General features: G+C 46.9%; 1 non-coding gene across 17 annotated transcripts in view; it reads left to right on the plus strand.

Moving 5' to 3' along the window:
* Positions 1–22,785, plus strand: part of Gm4151 — a 49,585-nt gene that overhangs the window by 11,026 nt on the left and 15,774 nt on the right. For 4 of the 17 annotated variants that reach the window (XR_874697.2, XR_874700.3, XR_003951246.1 and 1 more), the window contains exon 3: positions 1–1,435. This exon is cut by the window's left edge and continues 1,473 nt beyond it. The exons of 1 other annotated variant lie outside the window; for it this stretch is intronic. This is a non-coding gene — a transcript (predicted gene 4151). 12 more of the 17 variants (XR_001781289.2, XR_001781288.2, XR_874701.3 and 9 more) reach the window with 10 other exon arrangements.

Below are 22,785 nucleotides of genomic sequence, written 5' to 3' on the forward strand. Positions count from 1 at the left end.
GAGTCAGATGGCAAATAGCACCATAAATTGGAGAACAGGAGGGAGGGAGGTCACGAGTGTCATTTGCCAATGTCATTTGGCTTAGAAGGAGGAAAAGAGTGGTGCCCTTGGGTCAGTCTTCCAGCCTGGGCACTTCGTCCCAGAAGGAGAGGTGCAGAGAGACTAAAGCAATGGGGTAAAAAATATCTCAAGTTAAAATATTGGAGCCAAGCAGTTGTCACGCCAAAACTGTTGACCCAGTCACATGTTTGTCCTGGAAGCCAAGCCTCTCACATACTCCTTGAGAGTCATGGGGGCCCACTAAGCCTGTGTCCTTCCTTCCAGAAGACCCCACAGATTGGAATATAGCGGCTCTCCCACCTTGAATGCCTGCTGTTCCTCAGCCTGTCTCCCTCTCCAGCATCTGAGTACCTCTGTGTCCTGCCCCCAACCCCCGCTCCTTCAAACTCAGCACTTTGGAATCTCTCTCTCTCTATCAGCAAAAGACATGACACCCCAATAATATTGATCCAGATCACTATGTTTTTTACTGCCCAATTTTCTCTCCCACCCAACTGAGGTATTTCTGAGTAGACATTTTGGGGTTGGATATTTTTTGTATTGTTGTAGTTTGTTTTTATTTGTTGACCTAGGGTCTCACTGTAGAACCTTAAACTCCTCCTCTTCTACTTCATCCTCCTCAGTGCTAGGATGACAAGCATAAGCCGCTACACTCAGAAACCCATAACCAAGAGCCGGGTGTGGTAACACGCACCTTTAGTCCTAGCAAAGGCAAGCAGATCTGTGAGTTTGAGGCCAGCCTGACCTATAGACTGAGTGAGTTCCAGGACAGCCAGAGAAAGAAACCCTTTCTCAAAATATCAAAAAAGTAAGTAAAAATAGTCAAGTAAAAAAAGAAATAAAACCACAATGGAGCCCAAGGATACAGTTACAAAACAACTCCCACACCTAAGGTTCAGGGAACATTGGATAAAGGGGTGTGTGTGTGTGTGGGAAGTTTGTTAAGAGACAAATCAGGGAGTTTGCAGAAACTGGGTCTCCTAGTAATGTCAAAATCTACACCCATAAAGTCTCAGTAGCATGACTGCCTGAGCAGCAACTGAACAAGGACAACAGTAGACAGGCCAATGTGGGTTGAGGAAAACACGTAGGGGCTTCAACCCTACACAAAGAACTACAGGCAGAGTGAGAGAAACAGTCTTCCCCAGGGAAGAGAACACCAATTGGTTATCCAATACCAAATGGTGAGCCCTGCACACACGCACAGATGTGCTAACATTATACAGACAGAGCAGGCTACATTTAGGAATATACATGTATATACACATATGCATGTAACAACTATTAATGAAAAAAGAGGACACGGATTTGAAAGGGAGAAAGGAGGGTTTGGATCAAGGAAAGGGAAGAGGGAAAACGATATAATTATAATCTAAAAAAGAGCAAAACAAAACCAAAAAACACCCACCCCAGATTCTGACTAAGATGGAGGACCAATGGAAAGAAGTCTTCACGTGGGACTTGAAGCCTCTGGGCTGGTTCTAGACGCAGGCTGTTGGATCCTCAGACCCCTGAGTGCTGGGAGGATAGGAGTGGGCCACTATGCCAGGCTTTCACATTTGTAGTTTAATTAAACTGATAGAGTCTCCTGTATCCCAGGCTGACCTTGAGCTTGCTTTGAAACTAAATGTCCTTGAATGTCTGCTCCTCCTTCATCCTCCTCCCAAGTACAGCAATTATAGGCACATGTCCTCATTCTCACAACTATGAACTTAGGTTCGTTACATCCTTCCCAACACATGGACACAGATACACACATACACAGACTGACTCACTGGCACACAGACCAACAGATATAGTGACATATGCATACAGACATTGCCACATGTTCACAGACACATCGAGGCACACACACATATATATACACACACACACATGTATGACACATGCACGTGCTGACTCACTCAGACACTGTCACACACACATTGGCATGCATGTACACACGCTCCGAGGTCACAGCCACAGTGGTGGCTGTAGAAGTACCTCCAAAGTGCCTTTATTCTTCTTGTCCTTGCTTAGAGTCTATAGCATTCGGAAAATGTTAGGCGTAGGAGGCCTTTTAGTTTTGGGTTAGGCTAAAACTCCCTGCACATATTTGGAGGGTGTCCAGGCCCTGTGAGCATGCTCGCGAAGCAGATAACAGTGACCTTGTTGTCAGGGAGGATGGCCCACCGGGGCCAAGGAGCTGTGCTGGCTGCTGAGGTCACCTCTCCTCCCCACTGCACCTGGGCTGGCTCTGATGCCAAGACCCCATCCCCGCACTCAGCTCTCAGCCTCTGGGCCTGTGTCCTTTGGTGGGAAGCAGGGCCCTGCTAGGAGGAGGCTGCGAGCAGAGTGCTGACCTTGCAGAGTCAAGGTAGAGAAGAGCCTGGCTCTCCCTGAAGACCTGCTGGCTGCTGGCCAAACTCCCCCCATTTAGCCTTCCAAGAAAAGCAAAGCAGGTCTTTATAAAATGGCCATTGGTTTCTTAGGACTTAATGTAACTCAGCCCAGCTCAGTAATATGAGGTCCAGGGCTGGTGGCTCTGACTAAAACACACATGCTGTGTTTGTGTGTGTGTGAACTAATTCTCAAAGTTTGGAGCTAGAAATCCAGAGGTGCGATCATCAAATGATCCCCTCTGCAGCCCCCTTTGGGTATCCTGTTGAGAGAGGAAGGTGATAGGGGGGACTTGACACTCTCCTGGTTCCTGTCTCTGTTGCTTCCTTAACTATTGAGCCACCCAGGTCAGGACTGAAAATCTTTTCCCACATGACAGTGTTTATTCTTTAAAAATATGTGTTTATTTACTTGTGTATGCACACATCTGTGAATGTGTGTGTGTGAGTGTGTGTGTGTGTGTGTACCTGCATACAAACTCCAGAACATGATGTCAGGTATTCCCTTCTACCTCTGCGTATTCCTTTGTGTCTGGGTCTCTCTTTGAATCCAGGGCTTACATTTTTCTTGCTAAGGCTGAAATTCTGTAAGCCCCAGAGATCTTCCTGTTTCAGCTCCCATCAGAGATGGGCTTATAGACATCTCTGGGACCACTTATCTTGCTGTATGGTTGCCAGGAGATCTAAACCCCAGTTCGCAAGGTGGTGGAGCAAGTACCCTTAACTGATGAGCTGCTTCTCCAACTCTAACTTTAAAAGCTGGCACCCTACATTTAGTAAATACTCATGGAGAGACTGGCTGAGAGCTAAGGACTGCTGTGTGGCTGGCCACATAGTTGATGAGGTAGTGAAGGAAGATAACGGGAAGACATTAGTTGGCCACGGGTAGGGTGCTGGGCTTGGGGAAGGAACACATCTGGTGGAGAAGTTTACTCAGATGGGAGTCACATCCTCAAAGCACTTCAGACTTAGGGAAAAGAATGTACAAAGCTGTGTGACTCCTTGACTTGGGCAAGGGTGGGCGTCACCATACAGGTGGAGAGAGGGTTCAGGGACATCTAATGTCTTGGCCAGGGTTCAGAAGGCCTTGGTGACTTGTGGAGGAGGAGGCAGGCGCTAGAGTTGACCCTGCGGCCACCAGGCAGGAGGCAGGGGGTAGAGTTGAGAGCTGGCCAGGCTTTCCTCTGCACGTAGCTCCTGGCTCCGCTCTGACAGCTCACCAATGGTTGGACGTCCCTTCCAGTGAGTCGGCACCTCTGCTGAGTGAGGTTTTCCTTTTCAGGAAACATTTGAGTGTTGCGCACAGGGTGGAATGCAGTGTTTTAGAAGAGGGGGATTTATACTCCTCAACTATTAAAAACAATGAATTTACAAAATTCTTAGGCAAATGGATGGAACTAGAAAACATCATCCTGAGTGAGGTAACCCAATCGCAAAAGAACACACATGATATGCACTCACTGATAAGTGGATATTAGCCCCAAAGCTCAGAATACCCAAGATACAATTCACAGACCACATGAAGCTCAAGAAGAAGGAAGACCACAGTGTGGATACTTCGGTCCTTCTTAGAAGGGGGAACAAAATACCCATGGGAGGAGTTACAAAGACAAAGTGTGGAGCAGAGACAGAAGGAAAGGCCATCCAGGGACTGTCCCACCTGGGGATCCATTCCATATACAGTTACCAAACCCAGACACTATTGTGAATGCGCCAACAAATGCTTGCTGACAGGAACCTGATATAGCTGTCTCCTGAGAGGCTCTGCCAGTGCCTGACAAATACAGGGGTGGATGCTTGCAGCCAACCATTGGACTGAGCACAGGGTCCCCATTGAATGAGCTAGAGAAAGGACCAAGTAGACGAAGGGGTTTGAAGCCCCATAGGAGGAACAACAATATGAACTAATCAGTACCCCCAGAGCTCCCAGGGACTAAACCACCAACCAAAGAGTATACATGGAGGGACACATGGCTCCAACCACATATGTAGCAGAGGATGGCCTTGGTGGTCATCAATGGGAGGAGAGGCCCTTGGTCCTGTGAAGGCTCAATGCCCCAATGTAGGGGAATGCCTGGACCAGGAAGCGGGAGTGGGTGGGTTGGGAGCAGGTGGAGGTGGGAAGGGATAGGAGGGTTTCAGAGGGGAAACCAGGAAAGGGGATAACATTTGAAATGTAAATAAAGAAAATATCTAATAAAAAATAAAAACATCCTGGGGGGGGGGGAAGAAAAGAAAAAGAAAAAAGAAAAATGTTAAAATAAAACCCTCAAAAAAAATAGAAGAGGGAGATTTAACATTTGATCTTCCTCCTGGTCTCTATCCTATCACCAAGTGACATGAGCCCTGTGGTAACCATAATCATAGCCAGCTCACACCACTTGGCCCCTGAAAGCTGGAACCTCCCCCACCTGGGCTCTCAAGGCTGTACTCCTGGACTGGAGCACGGAGGTCTGTGTCACACACTATGAGGAGGGCACATTTTCTGTTACTGACAACCACCCCTCCGGAGTTCAGGTTATCACATCTACCCTCCACTGTGACACTGAGAAGCCTGGAGCTTTGGCTTCTGTGTTGACAGTGACTCTCAGTTTTGTTCCGCAAGTGGCAGAGGAAAACAAATGCCGCCTTTTCATTCCATGGGGCTGCAAAGAAACTTGAATATATGAGTATTATTGGCATATATTATTAATTGTATATGATGATGGGCTCATTGTATTCATTGTGATACTTTCATACAGATATATGATGTATTTCAATTATATTCCTCCCCATCCACATTACCTTCTCTGTTTTTAAATTAAGAGCTCTATTTTATATGTATGGGTGTTTTGCCTGCACTTGTCTGTGCACCACATGTGTGCAGTGCCTACAGAGGTTGAGAGAGGGTGTCAGACCATCTGAATCTGGAGTTACAGGTGGTTCTGAGTCACCATGTGGGTGCTGGGAACCGAACCTGGGTCCTCTGGAAGAGCAGCCAAGGTCACTTAAGCCCTGAACTACCTCTCCAGCCTCCACCTTCTCTCGGCCCCTCCCATCCCCGTTAATCTTTCTCTTCTCAATTCATTCCCTTATCATTCCACATCCTTTTGTGTGTGTGACTCAATGAGTTTCCGCCAGGAGGCTTACAGAAGCATGACCTTACAATGGCCACATCACTGGAGAAAGTCACCCTTCCACCCCTAAGGACATTGGTTGCCAATAGCACTTCAGGGAAAGGCATGAGTTCCTACCTGAAGATATATTTCCAAAAAGTTACTATGGAGAACTTTTTTTTTTTTTTTTTTTTTTTTTTTAATTTTGAGGAGACAGTGTGCTACTTGGGATATAGACCAGGTAGAGAAACACGCTGGCTCTGCCCACCTTCTGGAAGCCTCAGCTGCTCGTCAAGCTGCCTTGAGGCCTACCAAATAAACTCCAGAAGGACTTAGCTTCCAAGGTGAACTGTTCTCCTAAGATTGCTCTACTGGGCCCAGAGATAGGCTGGTAGGATGCGTTTCTCTTTTCTGGGACCTCTGGAAGAAAGAAAGGGGATTGGAGGGTGTGTGTGTGTGTGTGTGTGTGTGTGTGTGTGTGTGTGTGTGTGTGAAGTGGGGGTCAGGTTATTAGGGGTGGAGGGAAGGGAACTGTTTGATTAATGGGTGTCCTGTGAACCTGCACATTTGCCCAAGGCTGCATTCCTGGGCTTTCAAACTCAGGGCAGTTTGATAAGCTGAGACCAAAGTCCCCTTTCCTCCCAACAAGGAGAGCAAACAGGGCTACTCACTAATCCCAACCCTGGCCTCCAGGGCCGTTTCTCGGCAACCAGTCTGCCAAGTGGCCTTTCACAGGCCAATCAATGAGGCAGCCCTTGTCTTCTGGGAAACCGTGGCCAGTTCGTGGTATAGCCTCTTGCCTGAGAGGAGGGGTCTGAGGAAGGAGGTCATGGCTTACAGAGCCTGGGCATTGATCTGAAGGCCCTTGGTTGCTGAGCACTTGTCATCAAGCCAACTTTCCTTCCCCTGGAGTTCTCCATAAGACACTCCTTCCCCTCCTCTTCCGGCAGCAGTTCTGCGGGACCTGCCGCTTATCAGCAGGCCTCTTTCCATCCCTCAGGGCCTCTCTGAATGTTCTTTCCAAGCACCTGGCTTACTTCTTTCTCACTTAAGGAGACTTTCTTGCCTCTCAAGCCTATGTGAGGCCCCTGCAGCCCATGTGGGGCCCTTCCTCCTTGGGCCTCCTCTGGCTCCCAGTGTCATGGCTCAGCGCTCAGGAAACACCATTTCCCACTCTATCTGTGTCTGGATTTAGTATCACCAACTCCAAAGGAAGAGCTTTGAATGCAGGGCTTAAAGTTGGGGTGGTCCCCCAGAGGAGGGCATACTGCTAACTTTGGCAGCATCAGACTAAGAAAGTGGGCATGCAGCAGAAGGGCAAGACGTGGGAAGCTTCCAGGCTGAAGGAACCAATCAGACAGATAGAAGGGAAGGTTGTTTGACATGGAAGACAGCCCAGAGTTAGGGGAAATAGCTGTTTCTCAGAAGTCCCAGGAGATGCCTATGGGGTTGTGTCCAGCCTTGGCCAGCTCCCATTCGCCTGTCTAAGCATTCTTTCTTCTGTTAGGGCCCATGCTCTGTAGCATGTTTTCAATTGTGTCCCTTACTCTCAACCAGAGATGATTGTGGCCATGATGGACCCTAAGGGGACTTAGAGCTTCCTGTCTAGAGACTTGAGCAAAGAGTCATAGTTCCAATGTCAGATGTTTGACTCTGATGGCACCTAAAGTAGTTTGGGATTGAATTTACACATGGAGGGGCAGGGAGTAGGTCTATAAGAGAGGAGGGCAGCTGGAATAGAAAGCACACAATGGGCCCATAGGCACTTTTACTCCCTATAGCCTTGGAGTCACTGAATTCCTGAGAGGAGATGCTGGGAACAGCCTCCTTGTGAATGGGAAACAGGCTTAGTGGTGCAGTGACTTCCCTCAGCACACAGAGCCAGTCAGTGAGAGAACCAAGCCTCATCATTATGCTGGAGCGGTTCCTGCCTTTGCCCAGAGCAGCAACATAGGGTCAGGTTCATCCACTCTCATCCCCAGATGCTGAATGGGCTGCTTTTAAGTGAAGAGGGACCAGGTTATGACTCTTCCATGATCCAGGTCTTGGAGAAACCTGTTCTATCCATATACCTCACTTTGAAAGCATTTTTACAAAAAGAAAAGAGAAGAAAAGAAAAAAGAAACAGAGCGTTGGCTTTTCTTCTCTTCTCTTCTCTTCTCTTCTCTTCTCTTCTCTTCTCTTCTCTTCTCTCCCTCCCTCCTTCTCTCCAGTTCAAGTAGCCCACACTGGCTTTGAACTCATGGCCCTCTTGTCCTTCCCAAGTGCCAGGATTAAGTGTATATACTATCATACCTGTTTTTTGTTCGTTTGTTTGTTTGTTTTGTTTTACCTATCTGTCTGCACCCTGCTATCTATTCATTTTTCCTCCAATCTTTTACCTATCTATTCACCTACCCACATAACTGTGCTTCTAATCCACCCATCCAACCATCCACCCATCCATCCATTCATCCATCTACCCATCCATCTATCCAGTTGACATAGCTAGCCAATTGGCCACCAGCAGTTGTATGCTGAATCCTTTCATGTGTGTCATGTGTGCCATGGTGACACTCACAGAACTATTCTTCAGTTCTGCCCACTGGGAGAGATAGATGTGGTAGATGTCCAGGTTTCTAAACTGCATGGCCCAGAGAGACCATTCTCCTTAGTATGATTCCTAGCAAGTTCCCAGAGGGGTGTGCTGGGTGATGCCTAGGTAGGATCTTGGATAAGAGTTTTTAGGAAAGCAAAGGTGGGAGCAGAGGTTGTAGGGAGGAATGAGGGAGGAAGAGGAGAAGGAGAAAGAGAAGGAGAAGAGGGAGAGGGAGAAGAAGAGGGAGGAGGAGGACAACAACAGCAACAACAACAACAAAACACCACCAACAACAACAATGACAACAAGAGAGAATTCAGTGAAGCCTGAGGTCCTGAGGGAAGACCTCCTCTGCTATCTCCTAGCAGTCCCTGCTGATGTCTGGGACTTTTAGGGAGAGAAAAAGCCAGGGCATCAAGCAGCTTTGGTAAGTCCCAAGCATCCTTGATGACAGGGAGGAACCTGCCAACATTGCCAGTGGACATTTTTTAGAGGCTGCTTCTAAGTGAAGAAGGTCCAGGTTATGACTCCTCCATGATCCAGGTCTGAAGACACAAAGGAAAAATAGTGAGGGTGGGACTGGAGAAGCTGCAGGCTTTAGCAACTGCCTGGCTCCAGCCTTCCTAGCACAATCCGATCCTCCAGTGTCATGTGCGCTCACTGTAAGCAGTGAGACCCACGACCTGCTGTAACAAGGGGGCTGCATCTTGGCTTTCCCCCATACCTCATGTAGGAGAATGAGAGTCATTTTTGCATTATAGAGGAGAGTGCCATCTCACTCAAAGCTTTACTAGGCCTGGATGTGATACTACAGAGACACTGTCACTAGGGTTCCAAGGCTCCCACCCGATATCCTGGGCAAAGTTGTGTGTCACCTCATTCTGCAGTTTTCCCTAACATTAGCAGCCTAGCTGTTACCCAGCAAGCCTTTCTCTCTCCAGCCCTGCTCAAGGCCCTTTCAGTAACACATCTTAGAACCCTGCCTCCCCAGCTTGCCCTTGTCCCCACACCACTTTCTCCCCCTTCCCTCAATAGTGTGTGAAAAGAAAAGGAATTCCTGTTATCCTCCGGCCTCCAGAAGGACAGGCCTCAAAGTGTGAACAGAAAGCGCTTGCCAAGTGTGCCCAAGTGGTTATTTTAATCGGGTGGAACAGCCCCCTCTTCATGGAAAATTTTCTACTCTAACACCTGCAGCATTAAAGGTTCCTGGCTTCTTCTCCCCTGGGCTCCCAGGACTCACTCTCTCACCAGGGCAGGATGCCAGCTCAGGTAATTATTCTTGCCCTTCCTTTCCCCCAGCCCCCTTCCTTCCCAACTCACTCCCTGTCCCATGGGAGCAATTCTGTGGGATTTCTTGCTCTTTTGGTTTCCAGAACAAGAGTGGTGCCTGCCTCCTCACCAAAGGCTTCTCTGGGGTTCCTGGATCAGGCTTGTCCCTGCCCTCTGGCTGTGTTCCTTTGCTTCCTTCCTATTTCATTCGGACAACACAAAGAACCTGGGGTTTGATTTGTGTAGGACTGAAGTAATGTCTTTGTGGAATAAGTCCATGGGTGCCTTGTTCCTGGACACAAACCCTATCCACTTCATGCTTCTGACCTTACTGAATGGGGCCAACCAAGCAGTGTTGCTCCCAGGATACTCTGAGTCACTGAAGATGTTTCCTGTCTTGTCTTCTGCCATGGGCAATCCATTACCTGGCCATGCGCTGTGTGCCAGCTAGCATCATTTCCACGGCAGTCATAAATGATCCACCCACACACCAACATCAGCACAAGTGAGGTAGGGCCATTAAAGGAGAGATGGTGGAGACTGACTGATTCTCCAGCTTTCAGATTAGAATTTGAATGTTTACCCTGGACAGTGTGTTCTATGGAGCTGAACTAACTTAGAAACTACATACCAGTTTTAATGAACCAACACAGACAGCTATGTTGCTTTGCATATATGGTGGCTGACAGTGTGTTTGTGTGTCTATGTGTGTATTTGAGTACACATGTGGGTGTATGTTGAGACTAGAAATCTAGTGTTTTCTTCAATCATTCTTCACCTTATGTTTGAGACAAGATCTCTCACTGAACCTTGAGCTTACAGGTTCTTGTGCACTGGCTGGCCAGAAAGCCCCAGGATCCTCTTGCCTCTGTCTCCCCCGCACTGGAATTATGGTTACAGACCACCTAACATGGTTTCTATGTGAGTCCTAGGGATGGAACTCAGGTCCTCAAGTTTACATGGGAGACACTTTATTAACTGAGCCATCTCCACAGTCCCAAGTGGCTCCTCTTTTGTGTGCAGTGCTCTGTCCTCCTGTTAGACCTTTGGAGGACCATTTCTATTTATGGTAGAGAACTAGTTTATAAAAATATCCACAGTAGGCTAGCAAAAAAGCATGTTGTGGTGCAAGCCTGACAAACCTGGGTTTGATTCTGGAACCCAGAATGGAAGAAGATAACAGACTCCTGGAAGTTGTGCCCTGACTGCCACATGTGTGGTATGGCACATACACATCCACCCTCACACGTTCACACCACACACACACACACACACACACACACACACACACACACACCAATAAAACCCTAAGACAGAAAGCATTACTATAACACCCTGGAACCTGTAGCAAAAGCAACTGAAAGGAAGGCTTCATTTTATCTCACACTTCGATGAAACTGCCCCTCCTGGTAGGGGATTCTTGGTAGCAAGGGTGTGAGGCAGCTGATCCCTGGACATCCATAGTCAGGAAGAACTATAACCTTGGGGGGCAGAGGCAGGAGGGTCCTGAGCCTTGATGGCCAATCAGTCCACCAGAATCTATGAGCTCAGGGAGAGACCCTGCCTCAAACATAAGGTTAAACGTGATTGAAGAAAGCACTTTACTTATAGTTTCCACATATACCCACATGTGTACATAAGTACACACATGCACACACATGTGAACAACTACTTTCTGTACAAAATAACTTATCACCTGGTAGCTATCACACATCCTGGGCTGTTTGACTCTGGTGAGCATGCAGGTCACTCCGTCTGTGGACTCTGAAATTATACTGTCTGTGCCCACGATGGCCCACTGAACTCAACTACAGATATTCAGTTTAAGGCTGTGATCGTTAGTCTTCATTGTCAGCTTGACTAGATTTAAAGTCACCATGAAGACACCTCTGGGTATGTCTACGAGGGTTTTACTGAGCAGAAAAAGCCCACCTTGAATCTGGGTAGCACCATTCTGCATGCTGAAGTACCCGACTGAATAAAAAGGAGAAAGCAAAACCACCACCATTGGCCTTTTCACTTCCTGACTGCAGATGCCATGTGAGCAGCTGCCCCTGGTCACACCCCTGCTGCCATGAATTCCCTACCACCAGGGACAGTGTCATCAAACCGTGAGCCACAATAAGCCCCTCCCTTCTTGAGTTGCTCTTGCTTCAGGTTCCAAGGTGTTCTAGAATGCTCTCTGATGTTGTGATAAACAGCATGACCAAAAACACTTGAGGAGGAAAAGGGTTATTTTAGCTTGCAGTTAAGTCACTCATCAAGAGAAGCCGGAGTGGGAACTAAAGCAGGAAACTAAAGGAAGAAATGAAAGCAGAGACCTTGGAGGGATGCTGCTTGCTGACTTGGTCCCAGGCTCACATTCAGCTTCATATCATATACATCCCAAGCTCCCCTGCATAGGAATGGTACTACCCACAATGCACTGGGCCCTCCTACATCAATTAGAAATCAAGAAAATGATCAGACATGCTTATAGGCAAATCTGATGGAATATATACCCCTCTTCCCAGGTATATTAAGATAACAACAAGATAAGTCATTATACAGGGATCAAACTCTGGTTGTCCGGTTGTTGCAGGTAAAAGAGAAGAAGCTAATATAATAACTAAGTCACTTACTAACTAAGCCCTGTTGTCCAGGACAAGCTGGACTCATCTTTTGTTTCTCCAGGGCCACACTTTATCCCTGATGTGTCTGTCACATGAATGACTTCAGCACCTAGCAAGCTTCCATTGTGGGACATACACCTTGACTTTACACTGTTCTGGTAGGTCACACACTGAGGCCACACGGACAGCTTATAATCTAGACTGCCCTCAATTTCTCATCTCCTCCCTCCTGCCTCACACAGATTGACTGAGCTGTGGGCATATGGCCTGATCAGAGCCAATTATCATCCTGCAGAGTGATGTGCAGACTCTGAATGCTCGTTCCTTCTTTGTGGGTCACGATCTGTGACTACTGGGGTCCTGACAGCCTTTTTAATGGTGCTTGAGAATCTTTGGCGATATTGACAATGTGTGGGGCAAGCCCGGTATGGAGAGAGACACTAAAGTACTTGATGTTGCCAAGTACAGTGTGGTAGTCTGCACACTTCCTGAGCCGGTGATTTCTGCCTTTGCTCACTAAGGTTCATTTGTTCTGGGCTTCTGTTCCTCATATCAGAGTCTTGGCTGACACAGTGGTTATCTCTAGTAAGAACTTGAGATTTTGAGTCCCATTGGGCAGTATAAGGAGTCTCAGGCAGACCTTAGAGAAATTGGGAAGGGTTTGGTGAGAGGTGACTCTTCTGTATTGCTGTTATTTGGAGGTGAACTCAGAAAGAGGTACTTAGAGGAAAACAAGGAACTTGACGTCATCACTACTAAAGCTAAAAGAAAGTGATAAAAAGATCCAGACATTGGTAGTGAGGCTGAGGCATGGATGGAGAAGGGTGAGTACTGAAGGGGCAGGCAGACACAGCCCCAAAACACTTGCCAAGTCTGGCTGCTGGGTACTGAGATTTGGTTTGTTGCTATGTATTGTAATGCTAAATATTGGCCCTTAAGAGCTGGTTGCCTCTGAGGAGGAGATCCTTACATACACCAATGATGTTGTATAACCTTGCTCCTTAATTTAAACCTATTGGTTGAATAAAGATGTCTACAGCCTATGACTGGGCAGAAGAGAGGTAGGCAAGGCTTGGATTACAGGACTGTGAGTCTGAGGAGAGACCATGAGGAGAGGAGAGAAGAAAGAAGAAAACACCACAGGGTAGGTGGATCCTGAGAGCATGGCCATGGGGCAGGCATGGTGGAGTGTGAGCAGCCCAGACAGAACATGGCGAGTTAGACCTTGGGGTTATTGACAGAGAAGTAGACAAAATAACATAGAGGATTAATATCTGCCCAGCTCTAGTACTGGTAAGGGTTATTATAAATATAAAGGTTTTGTGGTTTTGGAGGGGAACTAAACAATCAAGATGGGTAGAAACCCCCAAATAATATTTACCACAACAACTAAGAGGGCAGAATTCCAGGAAACATGGCCAAGGTGAGTAGAAATACTAAGGTTGAAGACAGGGTCAAATGCCAGGGATTGCTCCATCTCACCCTCCCTTCATCCACTGTCTTGAAGGGCAGCACTGTTTCTTTTCTTTTTTTTTTTATTTAATTGTTATTTTCTGGTTTATTGATTTCTGTGATTTTTATGTTTTCATTCTTTATATTTCTTTTTTTTTACATTTTTTTCCATTTTTTATTAGGTATTTAGCTCATTTACATTTCCAATGCTATACCAAAAGTCCCCCATACCCACCCACCCCCACTCCCCTACCCACCCACTCCCCCTTTTTGGCCCTGGCGTTACCCTGTACTGGGGCATATAAAGTTTGCGTGTCCAATGGGCCTCTCTTTCCAGTGATGGCCGACTAGGCCATCTTTTGATACATATGCAGCTAGAGTCAAGAGCTCCGGGATACTGGTTAGTTCATTATGTTGTTCCGCCTATAGGGTTGCAGATCCCTTTAGCTCCTTGGGTACTTTCTCTAGCTCCTCCATTGGGAGCCCTGTGATCCATCCATTAGCTGACTGTGAGCATCCACTTCTGTGTTTGCTAGGCCCCAGCATAGTCTCACAAGAGACAGCTACATCTGGGTCCTTTCGATAAAATCTTGCTAGTGTATGCAATGGTGTCAGCGTTTGGATGCTGATTATGGGGTGGATCCCTGGATATGGCAGTCTCTACATGGACCATCCTTTCATCTCAGCTCCAAACTTTGTCTCTGTAACTGGCAGCACTGTTTCTATCTCTTGCTACGTCTGTTCACCTTACACTCAAATCTATTTCCTTGTGCAAACTGCTACTGTGTCTCGATGGGCTTCAGGTCCTCCAGTCCCAATCCTTCGTCTCTCCAGTCCACTCTTCTCAATGAGAGGTCTTTCCAGATTGCTGCTCTATTCTGCCAAGGTTATAGTGGAGAAAGCAATGGTATTGTTTCAGACCTCACAGAATAGTGTCTAACAGAGAAAGAGAGTGACTGAAGAAGTTACAGTGATAACAGAAGGCAGAGGCACCTCACCAGCTGACATGGAGGGAGGCATCACTGCTTAGATTCACATAGGTACAAAATGCCTGGATGCATGAACTGTGTTTTCTATTATTGCTGTTTTAGACACATCTCATTACACAGCCCAGGCTAACCTCAAACTCACAGTCATCCTGCCTTAGTGTCTCCAGATGCTGAAATTGCAGACATGTGCCACTATGCCCAGCAGAATCTATTTCTTGTGAAGGAAGAATGAGTAGTTGTAGCCCCACTATGTGATCATTATCAAATATCAGGTCTGACATGCAAAAGACAGTTAGAAACTGTATCCATGGACATTACACAGTCTGGATAAGGAAGAGAAGGCAAACTAAATTTTCACGAAGTCAGTCTAATGACTATGACTTCATTTTTCTGTTCGGACTGAGAAGGACAGGGTGTCTGGAATGTGGATATGAACATGGTGAAAAAGGGGTGACCTCCACTTGTCTGGGTGATCCTCTCAGTTCCGCAGATGTCTGGTGAGCATGCACTGAGTGACTGGCCACCCAGCATTCCTCCTGATTAATTATTTTAAAAGCCATCTCTTTGTCTTAGTATTTGAAAACATATCTTTGATTTTATGTAAACAGTCCTCTGGCCACTTTTTTTTGGATAGTAAACCATATGCGGTCAGGGGCTACATATTTGAAGTCTAGTTAAACAAATCCCATAGTATTTATTAAGTGCCAACTATGTACCAAGGCAGGGCCGTGCTGTGATGCCTGGCAGTCTGCATTTCGACAGAAAAGTTCCCGCGGAGGGTGTTCCTCAGAGTTTGGCGGAAGCAGAGTAGTGTTTCAGTCAAATACTGGAGGCATCTCCTCCACGTGAGTTTTCTTCTCAAGAGCCTCAAGAAGGCACAGACATCGGGGCTGGAGATGGGGCTGGACACAAGAAGATAAGGGTGCTATCTTGTAGCAGAGATGTGGGTAGCACAGATAAGCTAGAGAAGCCACTTTCTCTCCACGGTACAGAATTCTTTGTTGTTGCTTTAGTTTGGGGTGGTGTTGTTGCTCTTGTTGGTTTTGTTTTTTGAGACAGGGTCTTCTTGTATCCCAAGCTGGCCTCAAACTCATGAAACAGCCAACGATGACCCCGAACTTCTGACTTTGAACCTCTGAGCTTGCTGCCTCCACTCCCAAGTGCTGGGATTAGAGGCCAGCTCCTTCACACCCTGTTTTATGGAGTGAACTCAGGGCTCCTTGCATGTCACACAAGCAATGGACCAGCTGAGCTACATGCCCAGCCCTGAGAACTCTGCTCTTTGAAGGAATCAAAGGGCCAGGAACAGACAGAATGGATGGACCCCGGCACACAAGCCTTGAGAGAGGAGGAAGTGAGTGGCTGGGCTCAGCTGCCACTTGTAGCTGCCGATATGGGCGAGGCTCTGGCTACCATGACAGGCACTGGAGAGACTGCTGTCTCACTCTCCTAGTCTTTTTCTCTCCTAAGTCCTAAGTCTCTCCCAAGTGGAAGAGGGAAGGGGCTCCCAACTACAGTCGGTTTCAACTGTGTAAAAGCAGGCAACGAATTGTTACTACAGAGGGCGTTCCTGAAGAGCTAAGAGATACACAGGCTCTCCGATTACAACCTGCTTCCAAGCATAAAGTTGAACCTTTCCAAATACTGTGCTTGTTCCAGAACATCCTGAGCTTCCCCACTGAGTATGTATGACCAGCCAAATAACTCAGTGTGCTTCAGCCCAGTGCCAAACATCGGCTGCTCTTGCACCTTCATGTTTCAGTCCGACTTGAGTTCCTAAGAAGGAATCCTTCCAGTCTCAGGAGCGCCACTGGCACTTCCCTTTTGTTTTCTGGGTATCTGGATAACCTAATGAAGGAGGAAGTGCTAATTTAATACAAATAACACATCAACAGGCGCTGATAAGCAGCCAGAGGCAGCATCACCATACAAAAAGTTCCAGCTCGGTTGACAGAGTGTTTGCTTAGCATGCACAAAGCCTTAGGTTCAACCCCCAGCACCCACTAAAACCTAGTGCATGACTTAATTCCAGCACTAGAAAAGTAGAGGCAGGAGGATCAGAAGTTCAAGGCTATCTTCAGCTATGTAGTGAGTTCAAGACTAGCCTGGGCTACATGAGACCTGCTGCCCTTAACACCCTCTTCCTGAAATAAATAAATAATATGACTGGAACAAGAGAGTTCCTAACCGTCCTATGTATGAAAGTGTGCAGCTTGAGGCAATCAAATAAACATGAGGATCACGTGGCTTCCCATATGCATTTACTTATGTAATACTTTCTTCTTGTTCAGCTAAAAAAATGGGACATGATATACAAGACTCCCATTTGTAAAATGTGTACAGTTTATCAAACCTTTCTTCACCCCTCATGGTCCATCAGTGGAGGGGAGAGAAACAGAAAGAGTAGAGAGGAGGTTACAGCTGAGCATGCGGCTTAGTGGACCAGAACTTGACCAGCGTGCAAAGGGCCACCATCCCAGCAAAGGCAACAAAAGACACAGATATTTAATTTCTAGGGATTGGCAACAGGGGGCAAATAGGATTCAAGTATGGAGTGTATTATGAAAATATTGTGATGCTAAAAATAATTAAAAAAAAAACTTTCCTATAAAAAAGTGGTATACAGGGCTGGTGAGATGGCTCAGTGGGTAAGAGCACCCGACTGCTCTTCCGAAGGTCCAGAGTTCGAATCCCAGCAACCACATGGTGGCTCACAACCATCCGTAACAAGATCTGACTCCCTCTTCTGGTGTGTCTGAATACAGCTACAGTGTACTTACATATAATAATAAAATAAATAAAATTTAAAAAAAAAGTGGTATACAAAGAATTGAGAGGTAACCAAATAGTGTTAGAAGAAGAAGAAGAAGAAGAAGAAGAAGAAGAAGAAGAAGAAGAAGAAGAAGAAGAAGAAGGAGGAGGAGGAGAAGAAAGAAGAAGAAGAAGAAGTAGAAGAAGAAGAAGAAGAAGAAGAAAAACCCATAGAAACCTATGTTTAATCAGTTTGTTTAAATATGATATTGTCTTGATTAACAAGACTGGGAAGGTATAAGACCACATCACACAGAAAAGGGAAGGCCAGAATTCAATAGGGAAAATTTGTAGAATTTGTAGGGCCAGATAAAGGCGAAGCTGAAGAAACTCCCAGGAAAGTAGAAACAGGAAGATTGAAGTACCTGGGCAGGTTTCTAATGTCCTGGCTACTAGAAACCCTAGAACAGCAACGGAGAAACCATGGGCAGAGGCAGAAACCAGCCAAGAAATAATAAACATTTCTCACGGCTGAGCAGCATGTGTTTCTGTCCAGTACGATGAAGGAGAAAGACATACTTTACATGATACCAACATGGAAGCCCCCAATGAGAAGGTTGGGAAATGAAGAGGGGCTAGGCTGGGCTTGCCAAGGCTAGGAAGTAGCCACAGATTCAGTCCTATAGGCACACAAAGCAAAACTGATTTCCAACCTAGAATCCAGTACCTCAGCAAGTCAAAACTAGTCCTCACCAAGGAGCCAGACTGCCAGTGTTCAGGAAAAGAAGCGTAGCTTCAGATGAGGACAAAGATCCAAGAAATGCATAGAAATATTTTTATTCTCAGAATAACCAGTGATGACTATTTAATTCAAACATTGCAATGGTTTTGAACGGGTGTGGGGGAGGAAGTTTGCAGCTTGGAAGGGAAAGACACAGAAGAAATGAAGCCTCACAACTGGAACTGCAGCTAGGATCTAACACCGATTTCCAGGGGAGGCGGAGCCTGAGAGAGGGGTGCTGAGGGAGGTGGTAGATGGTAAGATACTCATTATTTTTCTTCCGTTGTTAAATATATATGTATGTGTATGTGTATATATACATATATATATAATTAACTGTCTTCAAGTACAACCACCGTGTTTGTAACTTACTTTGATCAAACATTTAAAATTCTGTGGAAACTGCTCTTTAGGATGTAGTTCAATCCGTAGAGTGCTTACCCGGCACACGTGAGACACTGGGTTTGATCCTCAGCTTTGCAAACAATAAAATAAACCTTGTGGCACTAAGAACCAGGTGCACCCGTTAGGGAGGTCAGGCACGTGTCTTGAGAAGAGAATAGAGAAAGGTGCTCAGACCCAGGATGAAGGCTTGCCGGCGCACCCCGCTGGCTTCTGGGAAGGGATACGCCAGGCGCCAGGCGGCTCTAGTCTCCCATAATTTGCAAGACTTGGCTCTGTATCACTTGTGGCCTCTCTGCTCACTGGATCCCCTCCTGTTGCCCTCCGCCCTCCTCCTGTCCCCTCCCCCCCACGCCTCTGGAATCCCTGTCGCCCTGGGACTCAGCTGACACCCGACAGACAATGGTATTTCCCATCAGTCTGAGTATCAGGAGCCGGGCCTTATCCACTGCTGTTTTTCTATTAGTCTAACACCCCATTGTCCACCCCTTATCACTGAAATGTTGATGTCATGCCTGGCTTGGAAGTGGTTTCTGCACCGGGGCTGCGACAGCCTCCGCTTTAATTGAGGGAGGGGGAGGGGTGGAGGAACCCATTTATCAGAATTCTCATGAGAATTCACCCCGTTCCCCCTAACAGCTGGGCCACTGTGGGCGCCACAATGGGGTGGGTTCCCCGCCACAATTCCTGGCCTTTCTTTCTGGCATCCAAGGACTAGCGTCCCTCAGAGCTGAGAGGCTGAGTGAGGAACGTGGTAAGGACTTTTGAGCTCTCTCCGTGAGATCTGGGACTTAGCACACCTATGTGGTCCTGGCAAAAGGTGAGCCCAGGGCCACCCTGGGTTTTTTGTTGTTGTTGTTTTTCATGTCTGTCATCCTCTGAAGACTCCACCAGGGTCAGGCTTGGCAGGAGCCAGATAAACATACTGGGACAATCTGGGTTAAAACCAGTCCGAGCACCCAGGCCCTAACCTTAGTGTGATCAACTTCTCAGGGAAGCTTTGTGTGTTCCCTGCTGCTGGCCCTCTGGGGATTGAGTTTATTCATATAGAGATGGCCTGTGTGTACACATGTGTATGTGTGTGTGCATATGCGCGCGCGCGCGCGCACACACACACACACACACACACACACACACACACACACACACGTGCGCTGTGGTTGCAGTTATCGCAAAGCATCCTGGGAAGAACATCTGGCTGACCGGGAATGAAGCCCACTCGGGGCTGAGCGGGCCCTGTGCAGTGTACTTGACTTCATTTCTTAGATTCAGCAAGGTCACCGTGAGGCAGGAGAGCATGTGAGGTGGCAGTTTCGATGGGGTGGTGGGGTGGAGCTGTGCAGAGGACATGGCTAGGAGTCTGGTCTTCAGAATGTGCTCAGTAGTTAGAAGCTATGAATAATTTAGCTCTTGGGGACTTTGTTCCAAACCTAATGTGAGGAACGGGTGTGCGGGCCAGAGTGGAAGGAAGGTTGAGGCCAGTGTCCTGGTGTCCCTTTTTTCTGACAGTTGGAGCAGAGTAGAGGAAGAATCCCATGGCTCTGAGTTGGCCTTCATCTGGAAGCCACCGAGTCTCCAGTTCTTACTTGATCTCTCAAAAGAAATAACAAGTGTGCTCCAGGCAGGTCCAGCCTGCCAAACAGAAGCTGAGGACAGCAGTGAGTGTAGCCCGACACAAAATGGTAAAGTGACTTAAAACACCATCAGGTCTACTTTTGTGACTCGGTTGGGACATTCTCAAGCCCGAGCTTTGTAAATTCAACACTGTGTTCCGATGTCCAAAGGTTGGACACATGTGCAAGTATTGAGAGGTCCCACTGCCTGTAGAGCCAGAGTATGTGGATAGCAAGTCTGTTCAAGCGCTCCAGACAAAGTGTTATTAGCAAGCCCCAATTTGGGTCTTATTTGATATTTGTTTAACTTATTGCATAGGCTGCTCTCAAATACACAGTCTTCCAGACTCAACCTTCTAAATATTGGGATTAGAGGTGTGTGCCATCACCGCCCACTTTAAATGCTTCATGTTAAGCAGAGTTTTACCTATGCAGTGTGGCACCAGACAGGGTAAGTCCTGTTAAACCTATACACGTCAGCGTGCTGCCTAAGAATGTGACAGGTTTGGAGAGAGGTCTGACCACATCGATCCACTGGAGATCTTGGGCCACTGGGTATCCAGCTTGTCCCACCATGGCATTATCAGACCTGAAGTTGAGCCCCAGAGCTAAACCAGCAAGTTCCACGGACCAGGAGTACATGTGGGAATTCTGTTTACTAGGTTCTTGCCAGGCCTTAGAAGACCTTCCAGGAAGAGCACTGTGCCAACCTGGCAATCAAAGCCACTGCCTATGACTAGAATTTAAATCTAGGTCTTTTGCGTCCAAATTGAAGCCTTTTTCCATGACATCAAGAGGCAGAAGATAAGTCGCTTGGCTTTGTCTTAAACACACATTCCTGGGATGAAGGGAGGCTTAGGAACAGGGCAGGGCTGCAGGCTCCATCACATCGGCTACTTTCACTCCTCAGGGTCTTCCAGGTGCTCAGTGAGCATCTCCTTCCCATCCTGGGGACTGATCCCCTGAATTCTACCATTAAGGCTATTGTTTGTTTATTTATTTATCCTCTTTGGACAGCTCCTGTGGCCCAGGCTGGCTTCACACTTACTATATAGCTAGGGACGATCTTTAGCTTCTGATCTTCCTGCCTCTACCTTCCAAGAACTTGGGTTATAGGTGTGTACCACCTCTCCCCAGTTTATATGGTGTTGGGAATTGAACTCCGGCCTTTGTGAGTCCTATTCAAGCATTCCAACTGAGGCATGTGCTCATTTGGATTCTCCATGAAGTTTTCCTTTCTGTCCTCCCTTCCTCCCTTCTTACGTGTGTGTGTGTGTGTGTGTGTGTGTGTGTGTGTGTGTGTGTGTGTGTGTGTATGGGTGTTTATGTGTTTGTGTTTGCATGTGTAGCTGTGTGTATGACAGAGTGTGTGTGTGTGTGTGAAAGAGAGTGTGTGTGTATGTGTGTGAGAGAGTATGTCTATATGTGTATTTGTGAGAGAATGTGCTTGTGTTAGAAACTTTGTGTATGTGTGTGTGAGAGAGACAGAGAATGTGTATCTGTATGTGAGTATGTGTGTGTATGTATGTGTGTATGTATATATATGTATGTATATATGTGTGCAGTTGTGTCTGTTTGAGAGACTGTGCATGTGAGAGAGAGAGAGAATGTGTGTGTATGTATGTGAGTACGTGAGCAGATGTGTGTGTAAGAGAGAGAGAGAGACAGAGAGATTGTGTGTGTCTGTATGTGAGTATGTGTGTGTGTATATGTATGTGAGTATGTGAGCAGATGTGTGTGTAAAAGAGAGAAACAGAGAGATAGTGTGTGTATGTGTGTATATGTATGTGAGTACGTGTGCAGATGTGTGTGTGAAAGAGACAGAGATTGTGTGTATGTGTGTGTGAGAGAGAGAGAGGGAGAGAGAGGGATTGAATCAGGCCCTTTTGCACACTAGGCAAGCTCTACCGTGAGCTTTTTACCCTTAGCCTTTATTTTGTTCTCACTTTGAAACAGGGTCTTGATAAATTGTTCATGTTGCCTTGACTCTCTTCATTCTTCTTTCCCAGCTTTCCCAGTAGCTGGGATCATGAGTCTACACGGCGCCATGCCTGGCTGGAGCTGGTGTGTTTTAGGGGCAGCCTTTAAAAAAATTCTTTTGCCTGAAGTCCTGCATCCTCCTACCCGGACAGAGTAAAACCTCACCCATGACCCCTCTATTCAGTCTACTTAAAAGACCATATATGTGTGGTTAAGTGCACACACTTTAACTTGCTTAGTGTCTTCTGAGAATGCTGGCTGCCCGGGGAGAAGTGGGAATCACAGAGCAGGAGAGGCATAGCGTCCAGATTTGCTTTAGTAAGGGGAGTATGATTTTCTTTCCTGTCAAGTTTCATGTTTAGGATTCATTTGGTTGGTTCCTGGGGTTCAGGTGACATTTCCGAGGCATCCCTCTGCTCAGTCACGTTTCTTATGCCTCCCCCATCCCAGTGGCTGATTTCCAGGATGGTAGAGGGTCTAGCAGGGTTTCTTGGAAAATTCTTACAAACATTAAAGTGCTTTCTCCTCTTCCAGAACAAACAGCTTTGTTTAGAGAGTTATCAGAGCCCCACCTGGCCTTTGATTTCTGCCTCCTCATACAATGCCTGGAGACTCTCCCCTCCTCTCTCTGGTCTCTGACCTTGTCTTTCACCCCGCCTCTCCTTTCTCTCTTGGGATTTGCAATTCTGCACATAGAATAGTGACTCATTTGGGAAGTCAGTGACCTCCTTGCGGAAAAAGCATGTTCATTCTTGGCCACACCCCCAATTTAGCACCCTCTTTGCTTTCTGTTTTCCACAGATCTCTGGATAGCACTAGCTAGGT

The sequence above is a fragment of the Mus musculus genome, chromosome 14 (assembly GCF_000001635.26).
Source record: "Mus musculus strain C57BL/6J chromosome 14, GRCm38.p6 C57BL/6J".
In the NCBI taxonomy this organism is placed as follows: Eukaryota; Metazoa; Chordata; class Mammalia; order Rodentia; family Muridae; genus Mus; species Mus musculus.